We start from the raw sequence: 23,590 nt of genomic DNA on the forward strand, positions 1-23,590 counted from the left end.
TACCGCTAGCATTCTTAAGTCTACCGCTAGCATTTTTTTAGTGTATTTTTCCATATATAGACAAATCCTATGTGTTTTAATCAAATCAACGATATGCACTGAGCTTGTCTGATGCTTTAAGCGCAATGTTTGATGAAATAATTAATACACACAAATGACTAGAGGGAGTCCGACCACAATTGAATTGATTGTGTGTTAAAAAAATGACAGCGAGTGACTGTGTGACTAGCACTTGTTGTCTCTCTCTTCTCCCTGCTGCAGCGACCACCACAGAACATCAGTGTTTATCGTGCTGTCTGTGTTGCTGAAGCTGCAACATAATTACATTTCTGACTGAAAAGTTCTGTTAACGAAATCCCTCATGTGTTTAGGAAAAACATTCCCTATTCCCTCAACCCTTGCTCTCTTTATGTGACACATGTATGCATCGCATGCACATTACCAATAGGGCCTGACCTATAGCATATCATAATCACATCACTACATTTGTTATAACAAACTCTGAACACCATAACTCGACAGCAAAATGGATGCAGAGAATGTGACAAATATACTCGAAATGGGGGAATGTTTACTGGTTGCTCAGGAGGTAAAGGGGAAGTCAGGTGTGTGGAATAAGTTTGACTAGTTGTGGAAAATACTGGAGATCAAGAAAAATAAAGTAAGGAGCAAGCGCTGCGTGCATATTATGTGTGCCAAACAGGTGCTGCAAATTTTTCTGACCGTTTGGAACGATGTAAACACCACTAAATAAATTACAAGCGTACCAGAGAGTCTGTTGTACCGTTTTTTTTTTTTTTGTAAAGCATTTCTTACAGCAAATACTACAAACCTTCACATTCATTCGTAAATGCAATTTCTGAAATGGAACGGTTTATTTTTTTGTTTACGCTAATTATTCAAGGGTTGCTTTTTATTTTATTTTAAAACTAAAATGCTTGACTGCATTTCGAACCATTAATTACTCGTATGCTGTGTGATGACATGAATGAACAGGGGCACAACTTTGGCTTTAAAAGTAGGGGGGACAATTGTATACTTTATTACATTTTTTGTCGGATAAACACTCCAAACAGCCTACCCGACCGCTCGGAGGCATACGCATGGTCGTAAAGCACACCGATGCCTCGTTTTGAATCACATTCCAATGATAAAACTGGGGGGGACAAAAATGCAATTTCAGGACATGTCCACCCCGTCCCCAGAGAAAGTTGCGCCCCTGTGAATGAATTAATGATTGATTGATACAGTAGCCTATATAACTATTGAAATATAGGCCTAAGTAAGTTACGGTATGAAGACTAAATAAGATGTGCTCTTAGGCCTACAGCTTGATGGTGGTTATACAAGACAGCTATACTAAGCCTACTAATGATAATGACATTACTTATACAGTGGGGAGAACAAGTATTTGATACACTGCTGATTTGGCAGGTCTTCCTACTTACAAAGCATGTAGAGGTCTGCAATTTATATCATAGGTACACTTCAACTGTGAGAGACGGAATCTAAAACAAAAATCCAGAAAATCACATTGTATGATTTTTAAGAAATTAATTTGCATTTTATTGCATGACATAAGTATTTGATCACCTACCAACCAGTAAGAATTCCGGCTCTCACAGACCTGATAGTTTTTCTTTAAGAAGCCCTCCTGTTCTCCACTCATTACCTGTATTAACTGCACCTGTTTGAACTCGTTACCTGTATAAAAGACACCTGTCCACACACTCAATCAAACAGACTCCAACCTCTCCACAATGGCCAAGACCAGAGAGCTGTGTAAGGACATCAGGGATAAAATTGTAGACCTGCACAAGGCTGGGATGGGCTACAGGACAATAGGCAAGCAGCTTGGTGAGAAGGCAACAACTGTTGGCGCAATTATTAGAAAATGGAAGAAGTTCAAGATGACGGTCAATCACCCTCGGTCTGGGGCTCCATGCAAGATCTCACCTCGTGGGGCATCAATGATCATGAGGAAGGTGAGGGATCAGCCCAGAACTACACGGCAGGACCTGGTCAATGATCTGAAGAGAGCTGGAACCACAGTCTCAAAGAAAACCATTAGTAACACACTACGCCGTCATGGATTAAAATCCTGCAGCGCACGCAAGGTCCCCCTGATTAAGCCAGCGCATATCCAGGCCCGTCTGAAGTTTGCCAATGACCATCTGGATGATCCAGAGGAGGAATGGGAGAAGGTCATGTGGTCTGATGAGACAAAAATAGAGCTTTTTGGTCTAAACTCCACTCGCCGTGTTTGGACGAAGAAGGATGAGTACAACCCCAAGAACACCATCCCAACCGTGAAGCATGGAGGTGGAAACATCATTCTTTGGGGATGCTTTTCTGCAAAGGGGACAGGACGACTGCACCGTATTGAGGGGAGGATGGATGGGGCCATGTATTGCGAGATCTTGGTCAACAACCTCCTTCCCTCAGTAAGAGCATTGAAGATGGGTCGTGGCTGGGTCTTCCAGCATGACAACGACCCGAAACACACAGCCAGGGCAACTAAGGAGTGGCTCCATAAGAAGCATCTCAAGGTCCTGGAGTGGCCTAGCCAGTCTCGAGACCTGAACCCAATAGAAAATCTTTGGAGGGAGCTGAAAGTCCGTATTGCCCAGCGACAGCCCCGAAACCTGAAGGATCTGGAGAAGGTCTGTATGGAGGAGTGGGCCAAAATCCCTGCTGCAGTGTGTGCAAACCTGGTCAAGACCTACAGGAAACGTATGATCTCTGTAATTGCAAACAAAGGTTTCTGTACCAAATATTAAGTTCTGCTTTTCTGATGTATCAAATACTTATGTCATGCAATAAAATGCAAATTAATTACTTAAAAATCATACAATGTGAGTTGTATATTAAATACTTGTTCTCCCCACTAATTATAATGATGATCATTGGGCCAGCAGCATACCACCCTGCATCCCACTGCTGGCTTGCCTCTGAAGCTAAGCAGGGTTGGTCCTGGTCAATCTCTGGATGGGAAACCAGATGCTGCTGGAAGTGGTGTTGGAGGGCAAGTAGAAGGCAGGTGTGCCGTGAAACCTTTCCTAATCTTGACATTTTTTTTTACACTCACTTATAAAAGTGACCTGTGGAATGCACATGGAATTTTGATTTGGGAGCACCAGTGCTGCTCAGGTAATACATTGAATAGCACATAGTTACATCTGTATCGTTGTTTCAAGTCAGGCTGTATCATTTGAGGGGTGCGCAATGCGCATTATGAGCAAAGTCATTTGTATAATTTTACTTTGCCAGTGAGAAGCATTAGCATAGGCAAATCTGATTAGGCTTAGCTATACCACAGCTGCATAAGCCTCTGCAATATAAGCAAATGGAGCATGGCTTTGTGTCCATGGTCGCACATTTACAATGCAGAAAACCGCTCCGCTCTAGTACAAACCATTAGTAAGTAAACTAAACACATATAACAGAAAAAAATCTGGCTTGGATTTGTGGGACGCTCTTAAAGGGGTACACACAAATTAATCATCATGAGTAAGGAACTATGAACACTATGAAAGTAGTTCAAATAAACCCTATTTAAGAAATACAGCTGTATACCAGCTGTATTTCTGTATTTTGAAAGTTATATATCTTGAAAACTTGATTGCTGACAGGCAAAACATTGTGGGACTATATCAACAATGGACTAATTAAACAAATACCCAAATATAGTTGGGGTGGAATTGACCTTTAAGGCACATTCATTCTACAATATTTTAATGTGTGTGTTTTGGTAGTGAGATCAAAAGGTGTTTTAAAATATGTTTTAAAATAAACAAAACAAATAATTAGTTCAGTATCTTTCAATGTAATAATAGAACTCAATCCTTTTTATTGAAATAATAGTGTTCAAACAATACAAAAATCATGAATTGCTTTATTTTCAAACATGAAGTTTAGGAGTCAGGGTTTGGGACAGCCACCTCTCAATAGACATATGTGTGTAAACAATGACTTTGTACTATATTCATTTAACAATATCTTTGTTATTGCCTTGGATTGAAAACAGTATTTTTGGGGTGGGACTGCAATTTGCACTACTGTAGAATCACCCATATATATGTATACACACACACACAAGCAGACATACGGACACACACAAAAACACGTATATGCGTATCCACAGATGTTAGACAAACCTGCCATGCACCCTAACTGTCGTATAACATGCATGCTAGAGAAGGCATCAGTGGTTTTCTGAATCCCATTCCAAACAATCCCATCTAGTGAGGAAAAATGAAGCCAAATATCTGCATGATGCAAGTGCAGCTCACATGCCTTGCGGAGATAAAAATTCCAAATGGTGGGCCACCCTCCACTTCCCTCTCCTCCGCTCCCCTTCCCTCCCTCTCTCCTCCTCTCCCCTTCTCACTCTCTCTCTCCTTTCTCCATCACCCAGACACTGATCTGCTTTATTTCTTGTCGCAATGGCCACCTCAGAGCCCCCTCCCAAAGTATACTGCCCACACACATATTAGATGCGCACACACATGCAGATACACACACTCTCAGTCTTCAGTATACACAGACCTGTTAGCGGTTTAAAAGCCTCTCTCACTGGCTTAGCAGGGAGCCTTCTCTCCCTCTCAATATCTCTCCCTCCCTCCCTCTCTCTCACTCCAAGTCACCCCCTCTCAACCCCCCCCCCCCCCCCCCCCCCCCTTTGTCGCATTCCCAATCTCTCTCTCCTCTTCCTCTTCCCCTCCTCTTCCTATCCTCCTCTGTCTCCTTCACTTCCCGTCATCTTGTATCTGAGGGGCTCTTGTGGGCACTGCCGGTGCTCTGCTGGACAGAGGGAGGAGGGGCTAAATAAAAGAAGGGTGCCCAGTACAATAATAAATATCATTCTTTAAATAAGTAAAAATCATAAAGCTAACAAACACACCATACTCATCAGTGCTGAGTAGACGTCCACAATAGTCTCTTTAACAGTCAAATCACATTGCATTTTATTCACTAGGATATAATCCTATGATAGACCAGTGAAGAGTGGTGAGATGACAGGCTGTTTAGCAGTGACTTAATCCAGATTAGGAATAGATTCTCTTTCTATGTCTGAGAGAAGAAAGAACATGTCACTTTCACTCTCCTGATGAGTGGAGCTAAGATGTCTGTGCTGGTCGATGGAGCTGGTTAGAACTCATTAGCAGTCACAGTACAGGAAATGAGGACTCCTCTATAACGTTTTAACAATGACTTCATGTGACACTGACCAAACCCAATGGTTGAGAGCCAGAGAGAGGACAAGGCCACGAGATAGAGATAGAGAAAGGAGAGGAGAAGAAAAGAAAGAGAAGAGCAGTAGTATAAGGTGGAGTCTGAACAGTAAAGTGCCAGAGCCACAATTCCTTATATTCATCCAGGTTACAATCATGAAAGAGTGCCAGTGTGGAGCGGAGCCCCTTTCGTACAACTCCATACAGACTTCTTCCCAGATCCACAGACTGCTGGTTATCTAACTGGCTGAATTGGCCATTGTGATGAAGGGGGATTACAAATTATGAATAAGCGAGTGGCTCTGAATATAGTTAATGAATAGCAGCTTTTGTGTGTCCAACTCCAACGGACAGCCTTGTTCCATAGTGGTCACAGCGAAAGCCCCCAAACACAAAAGGAAGATCCTCTAATGACCACAGCAACAAAGGGATACAGGATTTACTAGATCAACAGTACAAACATGACGATGCAAGACCGTTTGGGCATTACAAGATGTAGCGCAATTTCTTGTTATGTGAAGTTGTGCGCCTATAGACAAATCACTGGGGGATATAACTGAATGGATGAGGTCTGAACTATTAAGTCTGATGCAATAACCTTAACTCAAGAGAGGGAATTTACAGAAGGGAAAAGAAGAGAAAAGTCGTTAGATGTAGCCTACACTTGAAAACATTTCCATAAAAAGGTGGTAGAGGTTTTTGATGTGTTTCTCAAACAAAAAAAAAGTGTAAGGAAACCCGGGGGTACCGAAGGAGGTGAGCAGAACTAAACCAAGCACAAGCAGTCTTTCAGTAACAGAGCTTCATAATGTTTAAGGTGCTAAGAGAGAGAGAGGGCATTAGCGTTGGAGGCACTGACCCACTTCAGACTGACACCCCACTGGGCAAACACTGGTTGAATCAACGTTGTTTCCACGTCATTTCATCCCAAAAACATCAATGTGATGACGTTGAATCAACGTGGAAAACCGATTGGATTTGCAAAAAGTCGTCAACGTAAGGGCATTTCATCTTTATTTCACCCAACTTTTAACCTAAATCCAATGACATGGTGACATTTGTTGTTGATTTCAAATGTAAGTCCATTTATATTTCTCTCTCTCTATTATTAGGTGAGTAAAAAAAAAAAACACAATCACAATGCACCCTGCTAACACATTTAGTTCCTTGGAAGTTGTGGGAACGTACATTTTTGGTTTCCCATCATACGTTTCCTGACTGGTAAAACGGAACATTATTTAAATGTTCTGAGAACAGATGTGAAAATGTAGCCTGAACGTTCATTTTTAGGTTGCAGGGAGGTTCGGAGAATGGTTTACTATGGTTCCCTGAAAGTTTTCCTGGAAGGTTTTATTAATATTCTGAGAATGGAAATGATAGGTTTTTTAAAGGTAATTATAATAACATTCTGAAAACATGTTTCAATAAGACTTATAATAACACTGCTAGCTTAGTTTGGATGAACTGCTTTGAACTCCAAGCACAGATGGGACACATGGAAATTCATTTTCATGAGCATTAATGAATAATATAAATAAAATGAGTCCACTGCGCCACCAGGATGGAGCTATCATGCTATGTTTTTTTAACTCATACAAAGCTGATCATTTTAGTCTATTCAATCACATCCCCTTTCAAAGGAAACAAGCACTCATTAAGATCAGTTGTGGCCAATTAGTGAGCGCGGCCAACACACCTGAACACACTTAACAAGAGAGGATAGAGAGAGTTTTGTTGATGCTGCGAACGGAATGTATACGTTTTCCAATAACATCCTTATAACGTTCTCTGGACGTTAATGTTTTGTGGTTTCCATAGTCCCGGTCGGTATTCACACAATAATAAGGAATTCTCCTCGACCACGTTATGTGCTAGATGGGCACTGTTTGTGTCCCTTATTTCACATCTCATCGGTTTACTTCTCATAGGGTCAATAAGGAATCACATAACTCTTATTACGACAATATTACATTTTATATCCTTTACTGCATATTCATGTGTATAGCCCATGGTTCTAAAAGTCAGATAACATTACATTTTACTCACTAGGATGTAATGTAATACTATGGTAGACCAGCGATGAGATGACAGACTGTCTAGTAGTGACTTAATCCAGATTCGGAATAATTGTGTTTCTGTCTGAGAGAAGAGAGAACACGTCACTTTCACTCCCCTGATGAATTAGTTCAAATGGCCAAACTGCTGCAGTGCTCTGCCTCTGAGCAACGCTCATCTCCATACTGTACAACCACACTGATGATAACAGAATATCTATTTATAGAAAGTCATTCTAGACCTAATTTCCGCTTTTAACTCGCACACACTGCATCACACATACTATAATGATGCATAGTATCATACTGTATATCCAGCAACCCTAACCCTCATATCTGTGCTGAGACTGATGCCCTATACTGTAGTAATGATATCTATGTGATGTCTTTGAGGATGTGGATGTCAATAATAATGGCAGTGGGACACTATAGTCAGTCAATGGACTGCTGATCTCAGCTCTTATCACTGCTATTTATAGGCTTGGTTCATACTGTAGAAGGGTCATATTGTAGTGGTAGATACAGTACATGTCCATAGATCCACTTGTTGGAACATTGGTGCGGGGACTTGCTTCCATTCAGCCACAAGAGCATTAGTGAGATCAGGAACTGATGTTGGGCGAGTAGGCTTGGCTCGCAGTCGGCGTTCCAATTCACCCCAAAGTTGTTTGATGGGGTTGAGGTAAGGGCTCTGTGCAGGCCAGTCAAGTTCTTCCACACCGATCGCAACAAACAATTTTTGTATGGACCTCGCATTGTGCACGGGGCATTGTCATGCTGAAAGAGGAAAGGGCCTTCCTCAAACTGTTGCCACAAAGTTGGAAGCAAAGAATCATCTACAATGTTATTGTATGCTGTAGCGTTGGAACCAAGTGGTCTAGCCCGAACCATGAAAAACAGCCCCAGACCATTATTCCTCCTCCACCAAACTTTACAGTTGGCACTATGCATTTGTGCAGCTAGTGTTCTCCTGGCATCTGCCAAACCCAGAATCGTCCGTCGGACTGCCAGATGGTGAAGCGTGATTCATCACTCCAGAGAACGCGTTTCCACTGCTCCAGAGTCCAATGGCGGCAAGCTTTACACAACTTCCAGAGGCTGTTTGGAACTCGGTAGTGAGTGTTGCAACCGAGGACAAACCATTTTTACGCGCTTCAGCACTCGGCAGACCCGTTCTGTGAGCTTGTGTGGCCTACCACTTCGCGGCTGAGCCATTGTTGCTCCTAGTCGTTTCCACTTCGCAATAACAGCACTTACAGTTGACCGGGGCAGCTCTACCAGGGCAGACATTTGACGAACTGACTTGCTGGAAAAGGTGGTATCCTATGACGGTGCCACGTTGAAAGTCACTGAGCTCTTCAGTAAGGAATTTTAAAGGGGTGTCCACATACTTTTGTATATTCAGTGCATTCGGAAAGTATTCAGACCACTTCTCAGTTCCTATGCTTCCTGGCTGATGTTTTGGTCACTTTTGAATGCTGGCGGTGCTTTCACTCTAGTGGTAGCACGAGACGGAGTCTACAACCCACACAAGTGGCTCAGGTAGTGCAGCTCATCCAGGATGGCACATCAATGCGAGCTGTGGCAAGAAGGTTTGCTGTGTCTGTCAGCGTAGTGTCCAGAGCATGGAGGCGCTACCAGGAGACAGGCCAGTACATCAGGAGACGTGGAGGAGGCCGTAGGAGGGCAACAACCCAGCAGCAGGACTGCTACCTCCGCCTTTGTGCAAGGAGGAGCAGGAGGAGCACTGCCAGAGCCCTGAAAAATGACCTCCAGCAGGCCACAAATGTGCATGTGTCTGCTCAAACGGTCAGAAAAAGACTCCATGAGGGTGGTATGAGGGCCCGACGTCCACAGGTGGGGGTTGTGCTTACAGCCCAACACCGTGCAGGACGTTTGGCATTTGCCAGAGAAGAGTCTGGAGACGCCGTGGAGAACGTTCTGCTGCCTGCAACATCCTCCAGCATGACCGGTTTGGCGGTGGGTCAGTCATGGTGTGGGGTAGCATTTCTTTGGGGGGCCGCACAGCCCTCCATGTGCTCGCCAGAGGTAGCCTGACTGCCATTAGGTACCGAGATGAGATCCTCAGACCCCTTGTGAGACCATATGCTGGTGCGGTTGGCCCTGGGTTCCTCCTAATGCAAGACAATGCTAGACCTCATGTGGCTGGAGTGTGTCAGTAGTTCCTGCAAGAGGAAGGCATTGATGCTATGGACTGGCCCTCCCGTTGCCCAGACCTGAATCCAATTGAGCACATCTGGGACATCATGTCTCGCTCCATCCACCAACGGCACATTGCACCACAGACTGTCCAGGAGTTGGCGGATGCTTTAGTCGAGGTCGAGACCCTACCCAGGGCCCGCTCGATCAAGACACAAGCCCACAAACGTTGTCTATAGTCTCTGATACAAATGTTGCGAAGAAAAAGGTCAAACACATCGCAAGAGTCAATTCCACTCGAAACCCGATGAGTCAATCTATTTTCACCATGAACAAAAATTACAAATCACGTCACTGCGAACGATCACTCCACTTTGTGGGGAATATGACTACAAGACGCGACTCTAACAGCCCATACCTGGAAACAGTCCTGGAGGACTGCTTAACCTGTCATGCGCTAATTGATTCGGGCTCGACAATATCGCCACTCCTCACTTGTTTTGGCTGTGTACTTAGGGTTGTTGTCCTGTGAACCTTCGCCCCAGTTTGACATTCTGAGCGCTCTGGAGCAGGTTTTCATCAAGGATCTCTCTGTACTTTTCTCCGTTCATCTTTCCCTCTATGCTGACTAATCTCCCTGTCCCTGCCGCTGAAAAATGTCCCCACAGCATGATGCTGCCACCACCATGCTTCACCGTAGGGATGGTATTGGCCAGGTGATGAGCGGCGCCTGGTTTCCTCCAGAAATGACGCTTGGCATTCAGGCCAAAGAGTTCAATCTTGGATTCAGCAGACCAGAGAATCATGTTTATTGATGTGGGCACCGAGGAACTTGAAGCTCTCAACCGTCTCCACTACAAATACAAATACAATACTACAGCCCCGTCGATGTGAATGGGGGCGTGCACGGCCCTCCATTTCCTGTAGTCCACGATCAGCTCCTTTGTCTTGCTGACGTTTAGGGAGAGTTTGTTGTCCTGGCACCACACTGCCTGGTCTCTGACCTCCTCCCTGTAGGCTGCCTCATTGTCGTCGGTGATCAGACCTACCACCGTCGTGTTGTGAGCAAACTTCATGATGGTTTTGGAGTTGTGTGCGGCCACGCAGTCGTGGGTGAACAGGGAGTACAGGAGGGGGCTAAGCACACACCATGTTGAGGGTCAGCATGGCGGATGTGTTGTTGCCTACCCTCACCACTTGGGTGCGGCCCATCAGAAAGTCCAGTATCCAATTGCAGAGGGAGGTGTTTAATCCTAGGGTCCTTAGCTTAGTGATGAGCTTCGAGGGCGCTATGGTGTTGAACGCTGAGCTGTAGTCAATGAACAGCATTCTCACGTAGGTGTTCCTTTTGTCCAGGTGGGAAAGGGCAGTGTGGAGTGCAATAGAGATTGCATCATCTGTGGATCTGTTGGGGCGGTATGCGAATTAGAGTGGGTCCAGGGTGTCTGGGATGATGGTGTTGATGTGAACCATGACCAGCCTTCCAAAGCATTTCATGGCTACATGAATACTTCCATATTCAGTGCATCACTGGTACTTCCTGTTTCAGTTTTTGCTCGTAAATAGAAATTAAGAGGATGGAGTTATGGTCAGATTTGCCAACTGGAGGGCGAGGGTGAGCTTTGTATGCGTCTCAGTGTGTAGAGTAGAGTTTTTTTCACCTCTAGTTGCACAGGTGACATGCTGGTAGAAATTAGGTATAACGGATTTCAGTTTCCCTGCATTAAAATCCCCAGCCACTAGGCGCGCCGCATCTGGGTGAGCATTTTCTGGTTTGCTTATGGCCTTATACAGCTCGTTGAGTGTGGTCTTAGTGCCAGCATCGGTTTGTGGTGGTAAATAGACAGCTACGAAAAATCTAGATAAAAACTCTTGGTAAATAGTGTGGTCTACCGCTTATCATGAGGTATTCTAACTTAGGCGAGCAGAACCTTGAGACTTCCTTAATATTAGAGATCACACACAAACTGTTGTTGACAAAGAGACACACCCCCCCTCCCCTCAGCTTACCAGACACAGCTGTTCTGTCCTGTTGATGTATAGAAAAACCAGCTAGATTTATATTTTCCATGTCCTTCTTCAGCCACGACTCGGTGATACAGGATTTTACAGTTATTCAGGTCATGTTGATAGGATATTATCGAACGGAGCTCATCCAGTTTATTTTCCAGTGATTGCACATTTGCCAATAGAACTGAGGGTAATGGCGACTTATCCTCGCAGTCTCGTTAGATATCCCGCATGCCGACCTCTATAGCGCTGCCTCCGCCTCCTCCAAGGGACAGGGATTTGGGCCTGGTATGGGATGGGATGAGCATTATGTCCTTCACCTCAAATTCGTTGAAATAGAAGTCCTCATCCGAATCAAGGTTAGTAAATCACTCTTTTGATGTCCAGAAGCTATTTTCAATCATATGAAACGATGGCTGAAACATTATGTACAAATAAAGTTAGGATCAGCGCAAAAAAATACACAAAATAGCACAATCGGAGCCATTATTGAGGAGCCAGGTTAAAAAATACGATTTTTAAGCCTTGAGACAATTGAGACATGGATTGTGTTATGTACCATTCATGGGCAAGAATGGGCAAGACAAAAGATAAGTGCCTTTGAAAGTGGTATGGTACTAGGTGCCAGGTGCACCGGTTTGAGCGTGTCAAGAACAGCAACACTGCTGGGTTTTTTATGCTCAACAGTTTCCCGTGTGTATCAAGAATGGTCCACCACCCAAAGGACATCCAGCCAACTTGACACAACTGTGGGAAGCATTGGAGTCAACAACATGGGCCAGCATCCCTGTGGAATGCTTTCAACACCTTGTAGTCCAAGCTCTGATGAATTGAGGTGGTTCTGAGGGCAAAAGGGGGTGTAACTCAATATAAGGAAAGTGTTGCTAATGTTTGGTGTACTCAGTGTATATTGCTACATCAGGCATATGTAGCTACAATATACAATCTTTCAGTTACTAAAACATATAGCGGCAGTTATGTTGGGAGCAAGCACCACTTTTATCACAGTGTATCAGAGGTGAATTGCTCAGAGTCTTAGCTTTACATTCATTGAATTCAATCAAATTGGACCAATTGAAGTTAATTAAATTAACGTTAATTAAATTAGCAAGGAAGCAGCACTAGAGATGCAGAGGCCTCAGCGGTTGAGTCACAGATGTCAAACTCAAGGGCCTGTTAGTGTAGTACCTCCAGTGTTTCCTCTAGATTGTTTAAAAGGCAGACTGCAAAAGCGGGGTGATGTTTTTGAGACATCAACCAAATAAACGGTGCAGAGGTAATTGTGTGTGCAAGAGCAATTATTTTGAGGACATCAACATTAGACAAAAACACTTAGACACATTTCAAAAGTGAAAATGTGGGGTGCAGAATCAGGGTTTAGAGAAGGTGTTGCACTGCATTTTCCTGACAGCCTATTTGTGAGAGGCTCTCATGCAACGCTGCACAGTGGCAGGCAACCCTCTTGTAATAGTTTTGCTGAGGGGTCAAAAGTAGCACAAGAACCACAGCGAGGAGTTTGGTTAGTAACTGTGTTTTAATCACGTTGCCTATGCACCGAAAGATAAAATCATATGATTGTATGTTATAGCCCTAACTAGGGGCCAGAGATTTGGATGTGTCCAAATGAGAAGAGATGAGATTAACATTTACATTACATTTTAGTCATTTAGCAGACGCTCTTATCCAGAGCGACTTACAGTTAGTGAATATTAATTTTAATTAATTAATTAATTTTTTTATTTAGCAGACGCTCTTATCCAGAGCGACTTACAGGAGCAATTAGGGTTAAGTGCCTTGCTCAAGGGCACATCGACAGATTTTTCACCTAGTCGGCTCGGGGATTAGAACCAGCGACCTTTCGGTTACTGGCACAACGCTCTTACCCACTAAGCTACCTGCCGCCCAAAATATATATATGTTTTTATACTGCCCCCCCCCCGTGGGAATTGAACCCACAACCCTGGCGTTGCAAACGCCATGCTCTATCAACTGAGCTACATCCCTGCCGGCCATTCCCTCCCCTACCCTGGACGACGCTGGGCCAATTGTGCGCCGCCCATGAGTCTCCCGGTCGCGGCCGGATGCAACAGAGCCTGGATTCGAACCAGGATCTCTAGTGGCACAGTTAGCACTGCGATGCAGTACCTTAGACCACTGCGCCACTCAGGAGCATTAAAATATGTTTGCACAGCTATGTGGTTTTCATCTCCACTGCTCATTTACCACAAATATAAAACACATTTAGAACTGAAATTGTCATCTATGTTTGTAATAACCAATTAGGAAAAAAGGAGAGACTGTGATGAACTGGAGCTGAAATACTAATACCTGAAATGTAACAGAAAGTGGTCCTCTCCCCTGTAGGTTAACTAAAAAGCCCTTCGGCAGAGGTAGAGGGTAGAGAGGAGCTGATCCGGTGATATTCCCCATACCATGACTGAGGCTAAAAACAGCCTTCCTCTCCATGCCTCCATAGCTATTGTACTTCTACTGGCCTTGCTTGGTAACAACATCAACAAATCCCCCCCCCCTGCTCAGTACACAGGGAGGATAAAGGAGTGGGAGAGGGAACACGCTTTAATCCAACAGTTTCCCTGAGAAATGCAATATCTGTTACACACACCAAAGTACAGAGATATTGACACTGCAAGCAGCGATCACAGGGTGACATGCTCAGGAAAGACATTCAAAAGCCTCTGTATAGGCAAGGTGGATGTGTATAGATGAAATGCAAACATTTCTCATGTCTAGAATAGACCTAACGTTTAGGAACACAGTCCACATGCATCCACAGGCTAGTCAAAATCATAACCACACTCTTGAGTAAGATGTGAGGTAAGATTGTTTTTGTGGCAGGCTGACTAGATTTCACCCTCAGACAGACGAGGTAAATGTATGACCAGTGCCACTCTTGCATTTCTCATCTCTGGACAAACGATAGAAACAGGCTATCTTTAATCTACCCGGTCTTTGGGTCGTTCCACGAAATGAATGCATTTTGCTTCCCTTTGATACTTGTAAGTAGAAATTGTGCACCAATATTGGATTTTAAAAGCCTGTTATATTCAATGAAGTGCCCTTTAATGTAGACCTAAATGTTTACCTAAACGTCTTCTCACTGTCAACTGCGTTTATTTTCAGCAAACTTAACATGTGTAAATATTCGTATGAACATAACAAGATTCAACAACTGAGACATAAAATGAACAAGTTCCACAGATATGTGACTAACAGAAATTGAATAATGTGTCCCTGAACAAAGGGGGGTCAAAATCAAAAGTAACAGTCAGTATCTGGTGTGGCCACCAGCAGCATTAAGTACTGCAGTGCATCTCCTCCTCATGGACTGCACCAGATTTGCCAGTTCTTGCTGTGAGATGTTACCCCACTCTTCCACCAAGGCACCTGCAAGTTCCCAGACATTTCTGGGGGGAATGGCCCTAGCCCTCACCCTCCGATCCAACAGGTCCCAGACGTGCTCAATGGGATTGAGATCCGGGCTCTTTGCTGGCCATGGCAGAACACTGACATTCCTGTCTTGCAGGAAATCACGCACAGAACGAGCAGTATGGCTGGTGGCATTGTCATGCTGGGGGGTCATGTCAGGATGAGCCTGCAGGAAGGGTACCACATGAGGGAGGAGGAAGTCTTCCCTGTAACGCACAGTGTTGAGATTGCCTGCAATGACAACAAGCTCAGTCCGATGATGCTGTGACACACCGCCCCAGACCATGACGGACCCTCCACCTCCAAATCGATCCCGCTCCAGAGTACAGGCCTCGGTGTAACGCCAATTCCTTCGACGATAAACGTGAATCCCGACCATCACCCCTGGTGAGCCAAAACCGTGATTCATCAGTGAAGAGCACTTTTTGCCAGTCCTGTCTGGTCCAGCGATGGTGGGTTTGTGCCCATAGGTGACGTTGTTGCCGGTGATGTCTGGTGAGGACCTGCGTTATAACAGGCCTACAAGCCTTCAGTCCAGCCTCTCTCAGCCTATTGCGGACAGTCTGAGCACTGATGGAGGGATTGTGCGTTCCTGGTGTAACTCGGGCATTGTTGTTGCCATCCTGTACCTGTCCCACAGGTGTGATGTTCAGATGTACCGATCCTGTGCAGGTGTTGTTACACGTGGTCTGCCACTGCGAGGACGATCAGCTGTCCGTCCTGTCTCCCTGTAGCGCTGTCTTAGGCGTCTCACAGTATGGACATTGCAATTTATTGCCCTGGCCACATCTGCAGTCCTCATGCCTCCTTGCAGCATGCCTAAGGCACGTTCACACAGATGAGCAGGGACCCTGGGCAGCATTCTTTTTGTGTTTTCACAGTCAGTAGAAAGGCCTCTTTAGTGTCCTAAGTTTTCATAACTGTGACCTTAATTGCCTACCGTCTGTAAGCTGTTAGTGTCTTAACGACCGTTCCACAGGTGCATGTTCATTAATTGTTTATGGTTCATTGAACAAGCATGGGAAACAGTGTTTAAACCCTTTACAATGAAGATCTGTGAAGTATTTGGATTTTTACAAATTAACTTTGAAAGACAGGGTCCTGAAAAAGGGACGTTTCTTTTTTTGCTGAGTTTATAACTCTGATGATAGTGTATTTCTGACTAGAGGTGATGATATTAAAACCAAATAGTTAGCTATAACATTTATTTAACAATCCCTTGAAAACAGCACATAGTTGTCAATGCTTTTTAGCGAATCTGGGGGTCTTCTTGCCCCCCAGCAGCCAAATCGAATGCTCTGCACCATATTGTAACGTTAGAATAGAATAGGATCAGACAGAATTGAATAGAATACAATAAAACAGAATAGAGTAGAATAAAATGTCTACTGCAATGTCTGCAGTAGAAAGTGTAGGTTCCTGCTTCTTCTACAAATGTGGTGGTGAGTTTGATGCTTTTGCATAAATTGCTTTGCCTTTCAGTGCTGTCACAGAGGGTTGGTGTACACTATTAGAAAAAAGGGTTATTTGGCTGTCCCCATAGGAGAGCACTTTTTGACTCCAGGTAGAAACCTTTGCGGTTCCAGGTAGAACCGTTTTTGGTTCCAGGTAGAACCCTCTGTGGAAAGGGTTCTACCTGGAACCAAAAAGGGCTCTCCTATGGGGACAGCCAAATAACCCTTTTTTCTAATAGTGTACACCAACCCTCTGTGACAGCTTATATCAAAGGGTTCCCCTATAGAGCTCGCCAGCTTGTATTCCTAAAACCTGGAAATAAGTTTGGTCTGGTTCGTTCAGCCATCCCTATGGGAAAAATGAACGAGGAAATAATAGGGTTTGGGAATAAATGCCGAAAGTAAGGTCTGAGGTTAACACAGGCTTAGGAGATGTTATACGTTTGGTTCTATCAGATAATAGCAGTCAGTTAACATGACCTTTATGAATTATGAAGCCTGTATGTCATTTATGTTTTTATTCTTATATAATTCTTCAAAATTCACAAAAAGTGACATTAGCGGATGAAGATTCTCATAGAACATATTTTCGGCATTTATCCAAAAACCCTACAAAAACATTTTCCCCATAGTCTTTGTCCAACGAACAATGGCGGAGTTAGTGCCTACAAAAAGACGCCATTACTATTTCTCTCTATGGGGACAGCCGAAGAACCCTTTTGGGTTCAAGACAGCACCTTTTTTTCTAAGAGTGTATTTAAACCAACTTGTGTGACATTGGACTTGTCTAAATCTGCTTAAAGCAGAGCGGAGGACTCCTCGCTGAGGGGTAAAGAGAGACAAACAGAGAAAGTGGAATCCCTGCCCGTGCCAAGGGTGTGTGGATGATGTGTGCAGTCAGAGTGCATATCCCCTCTTAAAGGGATAGTTCGGGATTTTGGCAATCTACTTCCCCAGAGTCAGATAAACCATTGTTATGTCTCTGCATGCAGCTTGAAGGAAGTTGCTAACTAGCGTTAGCACAATTGCGAACTACCGTTAGTGCAATGACTGGGAGTCCTGTAGACTTCCAGTCATTGCGCTAACACGCATTAGCATTGGCTTGTGAAACTACCTCTAACTTCCTTTATACTGGACACAGAGACATAAAAACGGTATCCACGATTGCCAAAATATTGACCTATTCCTTTCCAACATTATTGCACAAGGAGAAGTTCCTTTATTAATGCTGAGTTCTGAAGAAAGAAACTCTGTTAAATAAGTTTACACAGAAGGAAATTTACCCCCCATCCTATCTCACCAAGATCCCAGAATAGATCCAGTGCCACTTTCTGAGGTTGTTCGAGTCGGCAGAGTGAAAACCCTTCTAATGACCTGATCGTTTTAGACAGGAGGGGAGTTTCTCAATATGCAAACTCCCGTGCTCCACAATCTCATGCTCAGAGTTTGTTCTCCAAGAGCATTCGAGTTTAGTCTTTACTTGGGGACTAGTATCGCTTAGATCAGTGCTTCACTTGATCTATAGAGAGAAATACAGTAAACACAATGGGAATTACAAAATATACTTGTTATAAGCACAGTTCAAGTCCATGTTTAGAGGAGTAACCCTCTTAACAACCAATACCTCTTATATCAGGTTAGGGAAACTCCACAGAAACCTTTGCTTGCCTTTCACTTTTCAATAATGGATGTCCCTCCCTCCCAACCAACCAACCAAAACAAAGCCACTGATGTTCTGGTTGAATGAGTATCCACCATAAAACCCATGCCCTGACTTCCCTACTGTAACTATCTGTATCTTATCAGCACTACCACTCTGCACTGGGGCAGAGTGGTCAGTAATTTCTGAAACTAAGGAGGCATCCCAAATGGTACCCTATTCCCTATGTAGTCCACTACTTTTGACCAGGGACCATAGGGCTCTGGTCAAAAGTAGTGGACTACATAGGGAATAGGGTGCCATTTGGGACACACACTAAGATGACTATGTTCTTTGATGGACATGTAATTCATGTGGAGGATGAGGGAGGGGACTATAAGAGGGTGAAGTCACAAAGGACGGTGTCTGAATGGATCAAAGCTACTTTAGGCTAACGGAAAAGGGATTAGGAAGACATGCTTAAAACATGGAGAAGAAATATCCAATCATCCAATCCTCCCCGCCCGGCTAAAGCAGAGAGCAGGGCTGAGGGGGAATCAGGCATCAGGACTCAACATGCTGTGTGGCGGCATGGCGCTGACAGACACTGACACGTGTGAAAGCAGTTCTGTGATATCATGTTAATCCTGATGAAAGTCCGCACTGACTGCCCAGCTCCAATCATCTTCTCCCCCATGAACCAACTGGGAAATACAGCCCATAATATACAGACTACACAAAGTGTACAACAAATTATGAACACCTTCCTAATATTGAGTTGCACCGCCTTTTGCCCTCAGAACAGACTCAATTCGCCGTGGCACGGACTCTACAAGGTGTCAAGCATTTCATAGGGATGCTGGCCCATGTTAACTCCAATGATTCCCACAGTTGTGTCAAGTTGGCTGGATGTCCTTTGGGTGGTGGACCATTCTTGATACACACGGGAAACTGTTGAGCATACTACCATACCCTATTCAAAGAACTTACATGTTTTGTCTTGCACATTTACACTATGAATGGCACACGTGCACAATCCATGTCTCAAATCCTTCTTTAACCTGTCTCCTCCTCTTCATCTACACCGATTGAAGTGGATTTAACATCAATAAGGGATCATAACTTTCACCTGGATTCATCTGGTCAGTCTATGTCATGGAAAGAGATTTGTTCCTAATGTTTTGTACACTCAGTGTATAGTAACACTTACAGAGCTATGGGTGCAGGACTAATATTATCAGTATAAGTCAGTCCTTGCATTTTAACCTAAATATTTATACACTCACAGCTCATAGTATCTATAGTTACTTCATCATGGACTAGCCAACTGTAAGCAATACGGACTATGTTTGTGGGCTAGTTACCCTGACAAGATATGATCACTTCTCCTAAGACATTGTAACCAGGTTGTGCAATAGACTGGCTGTTAAAACATCAAAAACACAGTGGTGGAAAAAGTACTGAGCTGTCATACTTGAGTAAAAAAGATGCCTTAATAGAAAATGACTCATTTAAAAGTGAAAGTCACTGGTTTAAAATGTACTTAAGTACAGTGGTGGAAAAAGTACTCAATTGTCATACTTGAGCAAAAGTACAGTGCATTCTGAAAGTATTCAGACCCCTTGACTTTTTCCACATTTTATTACATTACAGCCTTATTCTAAAATGGATTCAAACAAATTTCCCCTCATCAACCTACACACAATACCCCATAATGACAACGCAAAAACAGGTTTTTAGATTTGTTTTGCAAATGTGTTAAAAATGAAAAAATGAAATATCACATTTACATAAGAATTCAGACCCTTTACTTATTACTTTGTTGAAGCACCTTTGGCCGCGATTACAGCCTTGAGTCTTCTTGGGTATGACGCTACAAGCTTGGCACACCTGTAATTGAGGAGTTTCTACCATTCTTCTCTGCTGATCCTCTCAAGCGCTGTCAGGTTGGATGGGGAGCGTCGCTGCACAGCTATGTTCAGGTCTCTCCAGAGATTTGATCGGGTTCAAGTTCGGGCTCTGGCTGGGCCACTCAAGGACATTCAGAGACTTGTCCCGAAGCCACTCCTGCATTGTCTTGGCTGTGTGCTTAGGGTCGTTGTCCTGTTCGAAGTTTAACCTTCGTAACAGTCTGAGGTCCTGAGCTCTCTGGAGCAGGTTTTCATCAAGGATCTCTCTGTACTTTGTCTGTTCATATTTCCCTTGATCCTGACTAGTCTCCCAGTCCCTGCCGCTGAAAAACATCCCCACAGCATGATGCTGCCACCACCGTGCTTCACTGTAGGGATGGTGCCAGGTTTCCTCCAGACGTGACGCTTGGCATTCAGGCCAAAGATGTCAATTTTGGTTTCATCAGACCAGAGAATCTTGTTTCTCATGGACTGAGAGTTCTTTAGGTGCCTTTTGGCAAACTCCAAGCGGGCTGTCATGTGCCTTTTACTGAGTGGCTTCCATCTGGCCACTCTACCATAAAGGCCTGATTGGTGGAGTGCTGCAGAGATGGTTGTCCTTCTGGAAGGTTCTCCCATCTCTAAAGAGGAACTCTGGAGCTCTGTCAGAGTGACCATCAGGTACTTGGTCACCTCCCTGTCCAAGGCCCTTCTCCCTCGATTGCTCAGTTTGGCCGGGCGGCCAGCTCTAGGAAGAGTAGGTGCTTCCAAAATTCTTCAATTTAAGAATGATGGAGGCCACTGTATTCTTGGGGACCTTCAATGCTGCAGAAATGTTTTGTTACCCTTCCCCAGATCTGTGCCTTGACACAATCCTGTCTCGGAGCTCTACGGACAATTCCTTCGAGCTTGGTTTTTGCTCTGACATCTACTGTGAACTGTGGGACCTTATATAGACAGGTATGTGCCTTACCAAAGCATGTCCAATCATTTGAATTTACCACAGGTGGACTCCAATCAAGTTGTAAAAACAACAAGGATGATCAATGAAAACAGGATGCACCTGAGCTCAATTTCTAGTCTCATAGCAAAGGGCCTGAATACTTATGTAAATAAGGTATTTCTGTTTTTTTATTTTTTATAAATTTGCAAACATGTCTAAAAACCTGTTTTCGCTTTGTCATTATGGGGTTTTGTGTGTAGACTGACGAGGAAATAAATAATTTCATCCATTTCAGAATAAGGCTGTAACATAACAAAATCTGGAAAAAGGGAAGGGGTCTGAATACTTTCCGAATGCACTGTACAAAGTAAAAGTGCTATACATCAAATTCCTTATATTAAGCAAACCAGATGGCACGATTTGCTTGTTTTTTGAATTTATGGTCAGCCAGGGGCACACTCCAACACTTAGACATAATTTACAAACACAGTATTTGTCTTTATTGAGTCCACCAGATCAGAGGCCTTATGGATGAAAACGTGTTATATTCATAGGTGCGTGAATTGTACCATATTGCTGTCCTGCCCCAGCATTCCCAAATGTTACGAGTACTTTTTGGTGTCAGGGAAACTGTATTGGAGTAAAAAGCACATATTTTCTTTAGGAATGTAGTGGAGTAAAAGTTGAAGTGGTCAAAAATATAAGTAGTAAAGTACAGCTACAAAAAAAATACTTAAGTAGTATTTCAAAGTATTTTTAAATGGTTACTTTACACCACTGCAAAAACATAATGACTTCACTGTGCGTCTCCTATAAAGCAATAGTCTAGGGCCCCTCTCCAGACAGCCAGGACACACACTGCATCATTCAGCATGCTGTCTGTGCTCTGCTCTCTCTGCAGGCCCTCTGCCCAGACATATGAAAAGAACCCTATGCAGCTGATACAGTTCCCCAAATCTCCAGCTCTGGTTCTAACATGCAGCCAGGACTGTATCCACAAAATAACACACAGGCCCCGCCCCGAGTGCAGAATATGACTGATGTTGCAAATTCAAAAACAGGTTTATCCTGCTATGAGTAGGCTATAGGCTATCATGCTGATTGAATGCATAAGTCCCACTGGGCACAAACTGGTTGAATCAACGTTGTTTCGACATCATTTGTAAAACTATTGTCATGTGGAATCTACGTGGTAAATACATTGGATTTGAAGAAATTAATTAACTGTTGTTTTGAGGGTGAAATTTACAGCTACCCTTTGGCTCTTATCCAAGGTTTTAACCCAGCCCTGCTTAGCTATGATATTTGTCACTGACGATCACCAATGTGCTATTGTGAGAATGATACACTTAAAAACTAAATAGATTCACTGTTGCTATCGAAGTCATTCCAAAGGGCAGGCTTAACAGAGCAAATGAAATGTGACCATACTTTATCATTTACATTTTAGTCATTTAGCAGATATATCATCAATGATGCTATTTAGGCCTATATCATTGTCTTACATGATAGCGCGTCGATTCCGCCTGCACTGATATGTCTCGTATCTTGCAAAGGGCAATGGGATAGCTCGAAAGTAGTCCGGCTACAATGAGTTACCATAACATTAGAAAATAACCTAGGCAACATCGCCTAATGAACCCAATTTCAATTAATATATACTAAAACAATTATTCTGTAATTGATTGTGACGTTTTTTTTACTGAGGTGGTCTTAGTTGCCTACATCTAGCTAAGATATTTGGTGCTTGACAGAGCAGTATTTCTGGAGTTTGACAATGTGCACGACAACTAGCTTAAATTTGTCCATTAGGTTGTTAACGTAGCTCTAAGCCAGTCACTTCGTATGAAATGAATAGGAAGCTAACCTAGAGCACACACTCAATGCTGAACACTAAATGTTTCCTCCACAAGCTAGCTAGCAAGCTACTTTAGCAACATTATTTCATCACAATTAATGTAATGAGTTTTGAAGAAGCTGCTAGTGCTGCCTGTTCTGCAGTGATAGCTTCCCGTCAGTTCAGCTTGTGCTGCGCTCAGCTGACCCCAACATTAGTAACGATCGCGGAGAAACTAAGGACGGATTTCTGATAACATTCACTCTTTGGGGCAGCATGTCTACAAATTCAGGGCAAGCTAAGCAAGCTGATGATTTGTCAGTAAAGGTAGAGCTAGCTAGCTATGTCACTAAACTAGCTACAACAAGTTGGCTAAGCAGCTGATCAAGCCTTAGCGACCGACGTGGTTGAACATCATTTTAGCAGGACCTAGCCACCACTTTGTTTTTATTTTCTCGCAAATTGAATTCAGGTATTAAATCACTCTCACGACGTGTGTAATAATTTAGCTAGCTATTCTGCCTATTTCATAGAGAGTCATACAAGAGCGCAGTGACATCAAAAATTAGGAAGTACGTTTACATTTTTGAATAGCGGATGCTCGGGAATCCTAACATTTTAGGATGAGTCCCACGTCCTACAAGACAGATCGGTTGAGGGAAGAGCGTTGCGTAGAAGTGATGCGATCTGACGTAAGATAATGGGCCAATATAGCATTTGCAAAATCATCAACATCTATTGTTTCAATTCAACCCAGAATTTAACTAAAAATAGACAATAAATATAGGCCTCGGTTTTCAAGCTCTGGTTGATTTCAAATGTAATGATATTTACTGATATTGAATTGTGTTTGGATGTCAACTCATCCAAATATCAACATTTGAAGGAGATGTATCTTCTGCTTGGATAGTTCCATCTGTGCC

General features: G+C 43.5%; 1 protein-coding gene across 1 annotated transcript in view; it reads right to left on the reverse strand.

The window, feature by feature from the left end:
- The window catches only part of LOC311148545 (anoctamin-8-like), a gene marked incomplete at both ends in the record, with an annotated part of 61,009 nt that overhangs the window by 36,316 nt on the left and 1,103 nt on the right, over positions 1–23,590 (reverse strand). The gene's annotated exons all lie outside the window — the stretch shown is intronic.

This window comes from Coregonus lavaretus, assembly GCF_964263955.1.
Source record: "Coregonus lavaretus genome assembly, chromosome: 21".
NCBI lineage: Eukaryota > Metazoa > Chordata > Actinopteri > Salmoniformes > Salmonidae > Coregonus > Coregonus lavaretus.